General features: G+C 36.1%; 1 protein-coding gene across 7 annotated transcripts in view; it reads left to right on the forward strand.

The window, feature by feature from the left end:
* The window catches only part of LOC102483346 (zinc finger protein 809-like), a 46,313-nt gene that overhangs the window by 23,900 nt on the left and 9,355 nt on the right, over window positions 1-13,058 (forward strand). For 4 of the 7 annotated variants that reach the window (XR_003547235.1, XR_003547237.1, XR_003547239.1 and 1 more), the window contains one exon: window positions 293-349. The exons of the other annotated variants lie outside the window; for them this stretch is intronic. The gene's annotated coding sequence lies outside the window, so the exon portion shown is untranslated. The remainder of the gene's footprint in view (window positions 1-292; window positions 350-13,058) is intronic. 7 annotated transcript variants of the gene reach the window in all.

Below are 13,058 nucleotides of genomic sequence, written 5' to 3' on the forward strand. Positions count from 1 at the left end.
ACCATGGTTGACTACATGGGAGTCCACCAACAACCATTACACCATCTGCTGGTCCCCACAGTAAGAGTATTTTACTAAGTCAATAGGGAATATATATTTTTATTAACCTAAGTTTAACATGTGTCTTTCATTTCTATCAGTGAATAAATTTGTGTTTACTTGTTCAACAAGGTCTTTTTAGCCTGTTCTCCCATAAGGAGGCTTTCTTTAATCTGTAGAGAGCTTTACATAAAGGTATCTTAGAACAAGCAACACCATTTCTCTGACGTACTTCATTCACCTTCTCTTTCAGCTATAATTTTAGAAACATCTGTATTTGTTCAGGATTAAGAAAATGAATTCATTTTCGGTAAGTTGTTTACTGATTTCCCCACTTGTTTTACATTGTATTTAGGAATTTTATGAGAGTTCATAAATTAAAATGGAAGAGTAAAAATAAATAAACTTTATCATGAGAAATGCATAAACAAGCAAGATAAAATTGACATGGTGAAATAGGCAGATTATAAGACCTTAGGAGCCCTTTAATCTTTCTGATACCATGGGAAAAATGCATTTATTACATAGTTTGTATGGAATCTAAGGGGAGAGCATGCTAAATTCTCAAGAGATATGAATCACAAGATGTCTTTATTCATCACATAGATGACAAGGTAGACAGATTTTCACAATTAACCTAGAAATGAGCACACAATGTTCTACAGTGATGAGTGATACCAGTTGCTAAAACACAAACCAGTCAGTAGCTTTTCCTAGAGTTGCTAATATAGCATGGTCCCAGACAACTCTTACAAGTACCCACTTGATGCATAGTTTAAACCTGGAATATGTGACCGGAATGTACTACAGGTTCCTAAAGAACTCTCCATAAATTTCTCTCAGCTAATGTGTATGTGCTGATGATGCCACAGACTGTCCAAAGTTACATTTCCTGACCAATATAGTAATGCACTGCATAGCAGTATTTCAGTGATGTGCTATATGTATGAATGTGGTTCAAGAAGATTATAATGAAGCCCCCAAATTTCTGTTACCTAACATGGTTGTCATTACCTTGTTGACTAACACAATACCCACCCCACATGTTTGTGATAATGCTGGTGTAAAGAAACCTACTATACTGCCAGTTGCATGTAAGTATGCACAAATAATTATGGTCAGTAAATATGTACACTTAGAAAGGTAAATAAAAATAAATATAATTATACACATATTTCCATTTTGAAATCATTTCTGGTTTACAAGTAATCATTGCAGTGTCATTATCTCTCTATTCTGCTTTTGTTTCCTTTGCTGTGCTGAAATATTTTATTTTATGTAATCAAGTTTCTTTATTTTTGGTGGTTTTGTCCATGCCTCATGGGTCTTATTTAAATAGTCTTCACCCACACCAATATGTTGTTGTCCTACATTTTTCTTAATAGTTTATTTTATAGATTTGGCCATTATATTGAAGTCTTCAATCCATTTTGAGTTAAATTGTAACTGGTAAGAGATGATCTAGTTTCACTCGAATCTTGGTGGATATTGAGTTCTCCCAGAACCATTTATTGAAAACTCTTTTATTCCACAGGCTTGATCTGTGGCCTTTGTTGAAAATCAGTTGGCTCTACGTTATGGTTTTTTTGTTTGTTCGTTTTTTTGTTTTTCTGTTTATTCAGTTGGCCTGTATGTCTGTGTTTGTGTCAGTACTATGCTATTTTGGTGATTATGGATTTACAATATATTTTGGAGTCAGGAAGTAAGATGCCTCCAACTTTATTCCTTTTGTACAGTATTGGTCTGATTATATGGGTCTTTTGTAATTCTGCATAAATTTTATAATCATTTCTGTGTAGAATGTTGCTGGTTTTTTTTAGTAGGAATTGCAATGAATTTGTAGATCACTGTGGCATAGTATTGGCATAGCACCTATGTTGATTCTTCAAATTCATGAAGAAGACCGCCTTCTTGGTTTTCGCCTATTTTTAAAGTAACTTACTCAGCTTTTATAATTTTTTTCATAGAGGGCTTTCACTTTCTTGGTGAGTTTTCTTTCCAATAGTATTTGTGGTTATTGTGAATGGGATTGCCTTCATTTCTCTCTCAGCTTATTCATGGCTAGTGTAAAAAAATGCTAGATATTTTTAATTACCCACAGGCTTATTTATGTACTTGCTAGAGAGAGTGACAGAGAGATGGAGATTCAGTAAGAGAGAGAAAGCACCTTAAAATGAAGCATAAAATGGCCAATTATGGGCTATAAACCTACCTGAGAATTATCTTCTGGACTAAACTGACATAGCCAGAGTCCTTAGGAGATGTTGCAATCCCTTTCCTACAATTCTCCTTCCCATCAGAATCTTGGACACATGCACACATACACGCATAAACACACTCAATGTATTTCCCAAGCCATCAGGGCCTTGGACTCAAACCACAGGCGGTTATATGGGATCTGGCTCCCTACACATAGTATTTAACCACTGTGCTATGGGAGTAGCCTACTGCAGATTTTTGTATGCTGGATCTGTGTCCTGCAACTTTACTGCATTCGTGTATTTCACCTAAGAGGTATTTGGTGGATTCTTTAGTTTTTTCTATAATACTGTGTTGTAGAAAAACAGAAAAATGCATCATGACTTTTCTGATGAACCATTATATAATCATGTCATCCACAAATTGGGGCAACTTAATATTTTCCTTTTCAATTTCTATGCCTTTTATTTAGTTCTTTTATCTGTTTTATCTAGTACTTCCAGTATCTATGTTGAACTGGAGAGAAGAAAGTGAATGTCTCTGTCTTGTTCTGGTTTGAAGTTGAAAAAGTTTCCACTTTTTCCCATTCAATATTATGTTAGCTGCAGGAATGTCATATGTGACCTTTATTTGGTTATGAAATGTACTTCTTATGCCTATTTTGTTGAGTCTTAATCATAAGAGACTATTATATTTTATATAATGCTTTTTATGTGTCAATTAATATGATCATATAATTTTTCTCATTTCTTCTCTTAATGTGATCTATTATATTTATTGTTTTATACCTGTTGAATCATCCTTATATTCCAGGAATAAATCCTACCTGGTCATTATGTATAATATTTTTAGAATGTTGTTGGATTGGTTTTAGTCATGAGATATAGCCCTATTTTATGCTTACATAGACATGTGCTTCTTTTGGTCTTCCTTGAATCTTTTTTGTACTTTCATACAAGTCTCTGGTTTCATTTTCTTTAATCCTGGGGAAGTTATTTATTATTTTTTTTTTCAGTGTAGATCTCCTGGTGATAAGTTATCTTAACTTCTTTTTAATTCCCAGATATCTTTGTTTTATGTAATTTTTTTGCTTAAGGGAATACTTGCTCACTAGAGACAGAGAGAAGGAAAGGAGAAAGCATCCCTCAGAACCAACTTCCAATAAGCCTTTTTCTATTCTTCCTGGGTGGTATTGGCTTTGACCCCTAATACATCATAGTAAGTGATTCTTTTACCCCTTCCTACTGCCAGTGAGTGGGCTGAAGCTAGTGTAGGAGTACTTAGCTGTTGACAGCTCAGGCAGCCATTTCTTCTCTAATTCTCAGTAAGGATTTTAGAAAGTTCCTTAATACTCATTTTATAAAATTTATTTTACTACCAGCAGTCCTCATTTGTAACATTTGTATATCTCTTTTAAGTCCATACATTTAAACTATGCAATAGTTTAACTTTCTTGTCTGCTACTTGAAATATCTGTCTTATTTGAGTGATTTTATTTCTGAAATACGGGTCACATTTTTTAATTTTACTAAATACGAATTCTAAATTCTACCCTGGATATTGTAAATTATACATCATAGAACTTGTGAATACTGTTACATATCTCAAAAGATTAAATTTTATTCTACAAGTTGGTTAACTGGCTAGATTCAAGTTCCAAATTCTAAATCCCTTACAGTGATGTGGAGTTGATTCTCCATTTCTTTCAGTTTCTAATAGCTGCTTTTTTATAGGTCCCTCTGAGCTCTGTATATGTTCACCAGCAGTTTCGATGAGTTTTACATGCAAATCCTGAGGATTGTATTTTTTGACTTCCTCTATTCTAGGACTTATGACCTTCTCCCCAACTTTTTGGTTGTCTGTTCAGCCCTGAACATTATGTTTTGATAGCCTGAGCCAGTAAAGGTGCAGCTTTTACTTCCTTGATCTGTATGCAAACTGGAGAGTTCTCTGTGGTAAAATTATAAAAGTTTACAGACATATATACACACATGTGTGTATATGTCTGTGTGTGTGTGTGTGTGTGTGTGTATGTATTCATTTTTAAAGAGTGTTCTTTTGGCTAAGCCCTTTGCCATTATTTCATGTGCCTTGTTACTTTTAGGTTATTCATATGATAATATCTCTTTTCTCCTAGTAATTAATTCCTTCTGTCTGTATTATAGCTTCATTTTCTTTACCCTGGACTGTTTCAAATTTTGTAAGTCTAGTATTTTTTACTACATGAATAAAATCTGTTTTCCATGAGCATCATTTATAATTGATACCAAATAAGTAAAAGTAAAGTAATGCAACATGATAGATTTTTATTGATTGATTGATTGATTTTTTTTGAGAGGTTTTTGCTATAGGGCGTGTGCACTTGCCAGACAAACAGAGAGAGACAAAGAGATAGAAAGCGAGAAATCACCCCCTCGGGGGGTTGCCCACGCTGCAATCCCTTCTCCTCCATTATCCTCTCGGGATCTTGGGCATGCATGCACACACGCCTGGCGTGAGTTTTAAGCCACCGGGTCCGGGACGCGAACCGTGGTTGACTACGTGGGAGTCCAGCGACATAGCCATTATGCTAACTGCTGGTCCCCCTGCAACGTGATAGATTTAATGTACTTTCTTTTATATATGGTCCATGAACTTTTTGTTACCTTAAGGGTAATATTTTTGACATGGTTGTCTATGGTTCACAGTATTCACAGTTGACTTTTAATGTACCTTCAAACATTTACATTATACCATTTTGTATACAAGAATTCTGTAATAGTGTACTTGCACTTTTCTCTTAGTTTCTCTACCATGTCATCATGCATTTTACTTGTATATACTTTAAACTCAATATGTGGCTTTCACTTTCCTATATATCCACACACTCAGCTTTAACCACATGACTTGAGATCTATAATCAGCGATTACTTTGTAAGAACAGATTATCCATCTAGTCCATAGCTATATTTTGCTTTAAATGGCTAATGCCTTTTTTTTCTTTTAAAGAATGATTTACTTAACTTTATTTATTATTATTTTAATTTGCTATAGGAGACTCACACTCACATGCAGGGTGGAGGATAGAGTGAGAAAGCAAGCCAGGAGGTCTGAAACTCAAATAATGTTCAGACAAGTGGGAGTCCAACACCTTTACCATCTCATCACCTGCTGGCCCCAGACAATATATTTTTTTTTTAAGAGGTTTTTGCTAAAGGCACGTGCGCTCACCCAGACAGACAGAGAGAGACAGAGAGACAGAAAGCAAGGGCGTATGGCCACACCGCAATCTCTTCTCCTCCATTCTCCTCTTGGGATCTTGGGCATGCATGCACACACGCCCGGCGTGAGTTTTAAGCCACCAGGTCCGGGACGTGAACTGCGGTCGACTACATGGGAATCCAGCGACATAGCCATTACGCTAACTGCTGGTCCTGCAGACATTGTATTTTTAAAAAGTTTGATAAGAAGAGTAATTTATGTGGTTCCTCACTTATTTTTTATTTCTAATATTCTTGTTTGTATGTTACCAGATCTTTATCTGTTATAACATTTTCTTGTTTGTGACAGTTTGCTTATTATATGCCTTCCTGTAGTTGTCTTTGTATTGTCTTTTGCTGTATGATGTTTAGCTATCTCTTAAGACCATGATTTTTCTGATACTTCACTGCAAGTTAAGGTGATCTGATCCTCAAGATCACCTGGGGCCTTGTAACTTTTATGAACCAGGAGGGTTTTTATACTTACTGTTATGATGTATTATATACAAGAATCCACTAAAATCAGCCATAAGATGCATAAGGTAAAGCCTACAGGTTTTTTGCTCAAGTTTCCAATTGTTTTCTCTCAGATTTCTGTTTATATTGCCTATTTATTCCAACAATGATGGGCGATGATACCCACAGGACATTGGAAACACAAGAATCTCATCCAAGCCATTGTTCAGAGTTTTGGGTTTGGCTACATAGACATGCTTGCCCACTCATTTGACTTCTTTCACTTTCCTATACATCCACACATTCAGCTTTAACCACGTGTCTTGAGACCTACAATCATAAGTTACATTGTAAACATAGATTGTCCATATAACCCAAAGCCATAATGTGGACAAAGATATTCTTACCAGGTCAGCGATTATAAAAATTAAGAGATAACCTCTGAAACTTCAACTGACTGAATGTATTTTGGGAGACCCATTAATTCGTTAGCATATAGCTGTTGATACATGGAGTGAGTTTTGACTTTATCATTTTCTTCAGATTGAAAAATGATCAGCCCTTTTAAAGATAGTTTTCTGACCCAACTACTCACTGAAGTATTCAATTACATGTACAGGTTGCCATTCAATTTTGCCCCATGCATGACAACTGACACATAGGGTGTTTTCATCTGAGATGTAGTAATGCAGTCCTATCTTCCACTGGGACTTTTTATCTTTAGCAGAAGGGGAATGAATAAATATCATTCCACCTTGCATCCTTTTATACTTTGGATTTAGCCTCCTGTTCTTTAGATCTTCAGAATTTGGCAAGTGTCAAAAAGTATTTTTCAAGGCCTTTGAAATTAATGATTTTGTCATTCTTCCATGTAACTACCAAAAAGTCCACTGAACTTTTCATCCCTACTGTTATTTTGAGATTAGACACAACAGAATGATGCTTGTCCCATTGCATTGTAAAATGAGGTTTTGTATATGTTTAGATTTTACTTGAATGTGTTAGGTGAAAAAAAGTATTGAAGTTTAATTTTAATTTTTATATGTTTTCACCATCTTTTAAATAAATTAACAAAAAACTAATTTAAATAAGATTAAATTAAATGATTAGTGGCCTTAATTAAATTAATCCTTAATTAAAGATTAAGTTAAAGATTTTGGAGCATATGAAGTACTTTTTGTTCACTTTTCTATTGGGTGCTGATTCTTGTAGATTTTTTTTTTTTTACAAACATGTAATAATTCTTATTGGGAAAATAATTTTTATGCTCTGAATTGCTATTTTACTTTTGAATTTGTTTTGAATTTTTATTTTTGTCATAAGTCATTTTGATATATATAGAGAGTTGTAGTTACATACATATTATTTCCTTGAGTGACAATAGAGAAACAAAATAAGGAGGCACTCAGTGGTATGTTCATGGTTTAATTTAACCAGCTAAGGTCATGGGCATGCATATTCCTAGTGTGTTCAGGGAGACATTGGGAAGTGAACCCAAGAACTTTCCATGGGGTCTGAGCATCACAGGCATGTTACTGCTGCATCTCTGTAGCTGGTTTTGTTTTGAAATGCATCTATTTGCATTTTTAGATTTTCATTATTATGGCTTTAGGCATTTGAGTTTTGTATACTGTTCTTTTTATTATTTCTGGTTTTAAATTTTCTTTTTTTTTCTTAAATGCATAATTATTTATTGCCTTGACAAATTATTTGGTCCAAAATGAAAGCTGTATTCAAGATTGCATCTCATACTGGAGTAACAGTTAATGAAATGCTTGTGCAAAATAAAGTGCAAGCCATATAGATTTTAAATTTTCAATGTACATTTAATTGTATACCTTTATGGGATACCATATGATTTTTCGAAGTATTCATGCAGGGGATGGTAATCAAATCTGTGATATTGCCATATTCATCAAAGAACAATATGTGGTGCACCTTCAATTTTTGTTCAACTAGTTGTGTGTGTGTGTGTATAATTATGTATACACACACACACATTATTGTCAATATCTGTTTCTATCTGTTCTGGTATATTTTATCATAACTCATTTGTTTATATACATACATTCTCTTTTCTTGTAAATGACTTGTTAACAATATAACCCACCTCTCCACTCCCATATAGTCTTGGACATCCTCAATTGCCCTCTCTACTTCTATATCTGTAATTTTTTTTAGTTTCTGCCATAGAGTGCATCCATTCAATGGGGACATACAGTGCCTTTTATTATTTCGCTCATTTAATTTACCATTAAATCTTCTTAATTTATTTACTTCATTCTGAATGACAGGATCTCTTTGTTCTCCATGGCTGAGTAGTATTCCATTGTGTATATGTGCCACATTTTTGTTTGTTTGGACTATGTTTTTAATTTTTATAAATAAGTTATCTATTATAAAATAATTTACCCAGATAAGTCACAAAAACTTCATGTGTTACAAAGAGTTTATGCAGCTAAATCTCAAATCCATAAATGCAAGATATCCAAATTATATTTTACTAATAAAATAAGTAAAAACTGATTTATCAATCTTCATACAGAAATGCAGAAGATAATGAAAAATAAAGCCTGATTTAAAGGGAAATGCATGGATGTAAGGGGTCCAGGTCTATTGTCAAATGAGATAGAATGGCCATATTCTTTCTGTATATAAAATGAAAAACTTGAAAGTCAAGATCTTGAATTCCTAAAGATCACCTATATTATTTATTTGCTTCTGATTAATTTAATAGCCTTGAAGAACTTGAACTGATAACATCTGTGGCTCTTGCTGAAGCAGTTCTTTATTGGACTGACCACTTGAAATTTTCCATCACTAATGCTGTGTGTTTGAGTCCTTCATCCATTCATTTCATTTCCTTTTCTTCCATTGCTGTAAACATTCTGTGACTGCTAGTCCAATTTGAGTAGTCATATGATTGTGTAGATGAGAAGTTCCAGAATCATTTTAAAAATTTAAGTCTCCTTCACCACAAATATACTTTCTACTCTTCTGAGAAAGAGTGGCTCAGCAGGCATACAGGTTGTTTTTATTCTGTAACATGCACCAGGATATAACAACTTCAGGGAATTTTTGTTGCAGGTTATGTAAAACCTGAAAATCAATAGGTACCATTCCTATATTGTCTAATTAGAACTATTTGTATAGTAGGCAGTTCTAGGTCTTAATGGACTCATTACTCATTTCTTTTGTCCACCTTTTTTCCTTTGCCTTTACTGCTTTTCCCCCATCCTCCTGGGCCATAGGCACCCACTCTCTCACTAGGGCAGCCATCTCCACTTGCCAATGGTGCCTCCACCACCATGACCACCACAGGTGCCACCAACCACGGAGGACACCTCAGCCATTTCTCCCTTTAGATTCTGCTCCCTGAGATTGGCCACTGAAGCCAACTCCCTCTAGCTGCCACTACCACTGGTGCTACCTGTGACTGAGGAGGAGGGAAGGGGGCTGAGCTGTGTTGCCAGGGCCAGAGATTGCTGCAGATCAAAAACTGTAGTGGGGGGGAGGGGGGAACAGCAGTTGGCATAGTGGTTAAGTCGCTAGACTCCCACATGGCCAACTGGCATTTGAGTCTTGAATCAGTGGCTTGAAAATCATCCTGAGCATGTGGGTGTGTGTGCCCAAGATCCCCTCAAGAGAATGGAAGAGAAGGAGTTAACATCATGGCCATCCCCCCTTGGGAGTGATTTTTCACTTTTACTATCTCTGTCTCTAAGGTCAGTATACTCACCTAAAGCAAAGACCTCTACCAAAAAAAAAAAAAAAAAAGGAAAGAAAACTGTGCTGGTGGCCAGGACGGCCAGTCTGGTGTAGCAGTTATATTGCTGGACTCCCATGTAGCCAAGAGCAGGTCCAGTCCTGGACTCCATGGCTTAAAAATTATGCCAGGCACATGTGTCTGTGTGTCTAAGACCCCAGGAGGAGAATGGAGGAGAAGGTATTGAAGTGTGGTCATTCCTCTTGGGGGGATAAATTCTCACTTTACATCTCTGTCTCTTTCTTTCTCTAACTGGAGTGTACACACCCTAAGGTAAGAATATCTAAAAGAAAGAAAGAAAGAAAAATGATAAAAAATTAAAACACACACACACACACACACACACACACACACACACACACACACACACTGGGGGCCAGCTAGTAGCATAATGGTTAAGGCAATGGACTCCCACATGATAGATCACAGTTCAAGTCCTGGACCCACAATTTGAAATTCACACTGGGTGCTTGTGCATGCACGCCAAAGTCCTAAGAGGAGAAAGGAAAAGAAGAGATTACAGTGTGGCCATCATCCCAAGGGTGATTTCTGTCTTTCCAGAAAGTGCATGTACCCTGTAGCAAAACAAAAACAAAAACGAAAACATGTGGGCATAGTCTCAGGATCCTCAGCTGCACCTCTTGTTGCTCCCTACCTCCTGACCTCCTACTACATTGTTTTATTGTGGTCATTAGTTGTTCAGCACTTAGGTGGATTCTTTGTCTTACCTGTCGTAAATATTGCAATAAATATGGATGTGGAAATGTCTCTCTAATTTCTTGTTTTGTGGGTAAATACTGAGAAGTGGGTTTGATGGATCATATGGTAGTTCTAGTAGTAATTTTTTTTTTTGAGGGGGGAGAGGTTTTTGCTATAGGGTGCGTGCACTCCTTAGACAGACAGAGAGAAACAGAGAGACAGAAAGCCAGAAATCACCCCCCAAGGGGGATGACCACGCCACAATCCCTTCTCCTCCATTCTCCTCTCGGGATCTTGGGCACGCCACGCACACACGCCTGGCATGAGTTTAAGCCACCGGGTCCAGGATGCGAACCGTGGTCGACTACATGGGAGTCCAGTGACATAGCCATTATGCTAACTGCTGGTCCCTAGTTGTAAATTTTTGAGACATCTTCATAACTATTTTCCATAGGGACTGTATTAATTTACATTCCCACCAACAATGCAGGAGGGCTCCCTTCATTTTTAAGTATTTTTGCAGCATGTATGTATATACACAAATATATATATACACACACACTTATACACACATACACACGTATATGTGAATACAGTGTGAATAAATCAAGACAAAGATACTAACTTATACATTATCATTAGCAAATAACTTCCTTTTTGTTTCAATTAAATGTATTTTTCCCCATTTTCCTCCTTTCCACTTTCCCCACTCCCTATTAGCACCCCATTATTTCTACTGCCCATAGTTGCCCTCCCTGCTATTAGACCTTCCAATCATTCAGTTTCTTTTTTTTGGAGAGGTTTTTGCTATAGGGCATGTTCATTCACCAGAAAGACAGAGAGAGACAGAGAGACAGAAAGCAAGAAATCATCCCCCCATAGGGGGATGGCCACGCCAGAATCTCTTCTCCTCCATTCTCAGAAGCTCTTCTCCTCCATTCTGCTCTTGAGATCTTCACGCATCGGCATGAGTTTAAGCCAATGGGTCTGGGATTCAAATTGTTGTCTACTACATGGGAGTCCAGCAACATAGCCATTACACCAACTGCTGTTCTCACAATCATTTAGGTTTTTTTTTTTTTTTTTTTTTTTTTAAAAGAGGTTTTTTTTATCGGGTGTGGGTGGCGCAAAGAGAGCGAGAGAGACAGAAAGCAAGAAATCACCCCCCAAGGGGGATGGCCACGCCACAATCCCTTCTCCATTCTCCTCTCAGGATCTTAGGCACGCATGCACATGCACCTGGCGTGCATTTAAGCCACCAGGTCCAGGGCTCGAACGACAGTCGACTACATGGGAGTTCAGTGACATAGCCATTATGCTAACTGCTGGTCCCGAGTTTCTATAATACAGTGCAGACATTCAATATATTTTGACCAGGGACATACCAAGTCTATCTTTGATAATCTGGCTTGCTTCACTTAGTGTTAAGTTTTACATGTTTGCCCACTTTGTATCAAATGTCAGACCCTCATTGATTTATATGACTGAATAGTATTCCATAGAGTATGTGTGTGTGTGTGTATGTATATATATACATATAAAATGTCACATCTTTTTTCAATCCACTTGTCTGTTTTTGGATATTTGGATTGATTCTATGTTCTAGCAATTGTAAATAATGCTGCAATAAACATGGATGTACAAGTTTTTCTAACCAAGGGTTTTCCTATCCTTGAGGTAAATAACAAAGAAATCACCATACTGTATTCCACAGTGTTGTGCTAATTTACATTCCCATCAACAGTGTAGGAGAGTTTCCTTTTCAACAGGTTTTAATTTACATTTCTCCTATGGCTGGAAATTTTGAGCATGCTTTCATATACTTTTTGGTCAATCATATTTTTTTTAAGGTGAATAATGCACTTTATTCTATTTTAAAAAACTCTTTTAAAGGTAATTAACTGTTTAAAACAACATAAAGAGCAATCCTCTATGGGATTTATAACATAGGTACATTTACAGTGTTTGATCATATATATGATAGTAGGAGGAAAAATGAAAGCATCCTGTGATAATGTTCTTTTTTTATTTTTTATTTTTTATTATTATCATAATCTTCTTTATATTACATTGGATTACATATAACTTTACAGCGTATTACATTACTTTTTCAAAAGGGAATGCCATGCATGTCAGTCAATACAGAGACATTAATCTCCCCCAATCATTATTATTATTCTAATTATTTTTTAAAACAGTCAATCACTATTTCTCATTTTGCTTGTAAAAATACTTTGCCCATCATGAAGTACTTCTCAGACCAATCCAGTTGAGAATACTATACATATCATCATCAACAGGTAATAAGCCATATCTGTTTCTCACTAACGTCCTGCCTCTCTATTTGTTCTCTTGCTGTCTTTCTCTATACTCTTCTCTTCAAACCCCCTCCCCCACCATTTCACTCTGTCTTATCCTCATTAAGTATTTTCACTGCTTATATGTCCTCCATATATATTGATTCATACAATATCTTTCTTTCATAGCCTTGCTTACTTCACTTAGCAATAGATCCTCCATACCATAGAGATAGTCGGTATATATTGAGTGGATTCATACAATATCTTTCTTTCATAGCCTTGCTTACTTCACTTAGCAATAGATCCTCCCCTCCTGACTACTTTCTATCAAATGCCAGGGTCTTGTTATTTTTTATGGCT

Source organism: Tupaia chinensis, unplaced genomic scaffold (assembly GCF_000334495.1).
Source record: "Tupaia chinensis unplaced genomic scaffold, TupChi_1.0 Scaffold143703_1, whole genome shotgun sequence".
Lineage (NCBI taxonomy): Eukaryota > Metazoa > Chordata > Mammalia > Scandentia > Tupaiidae > Tupaia > Tupaia belangeri.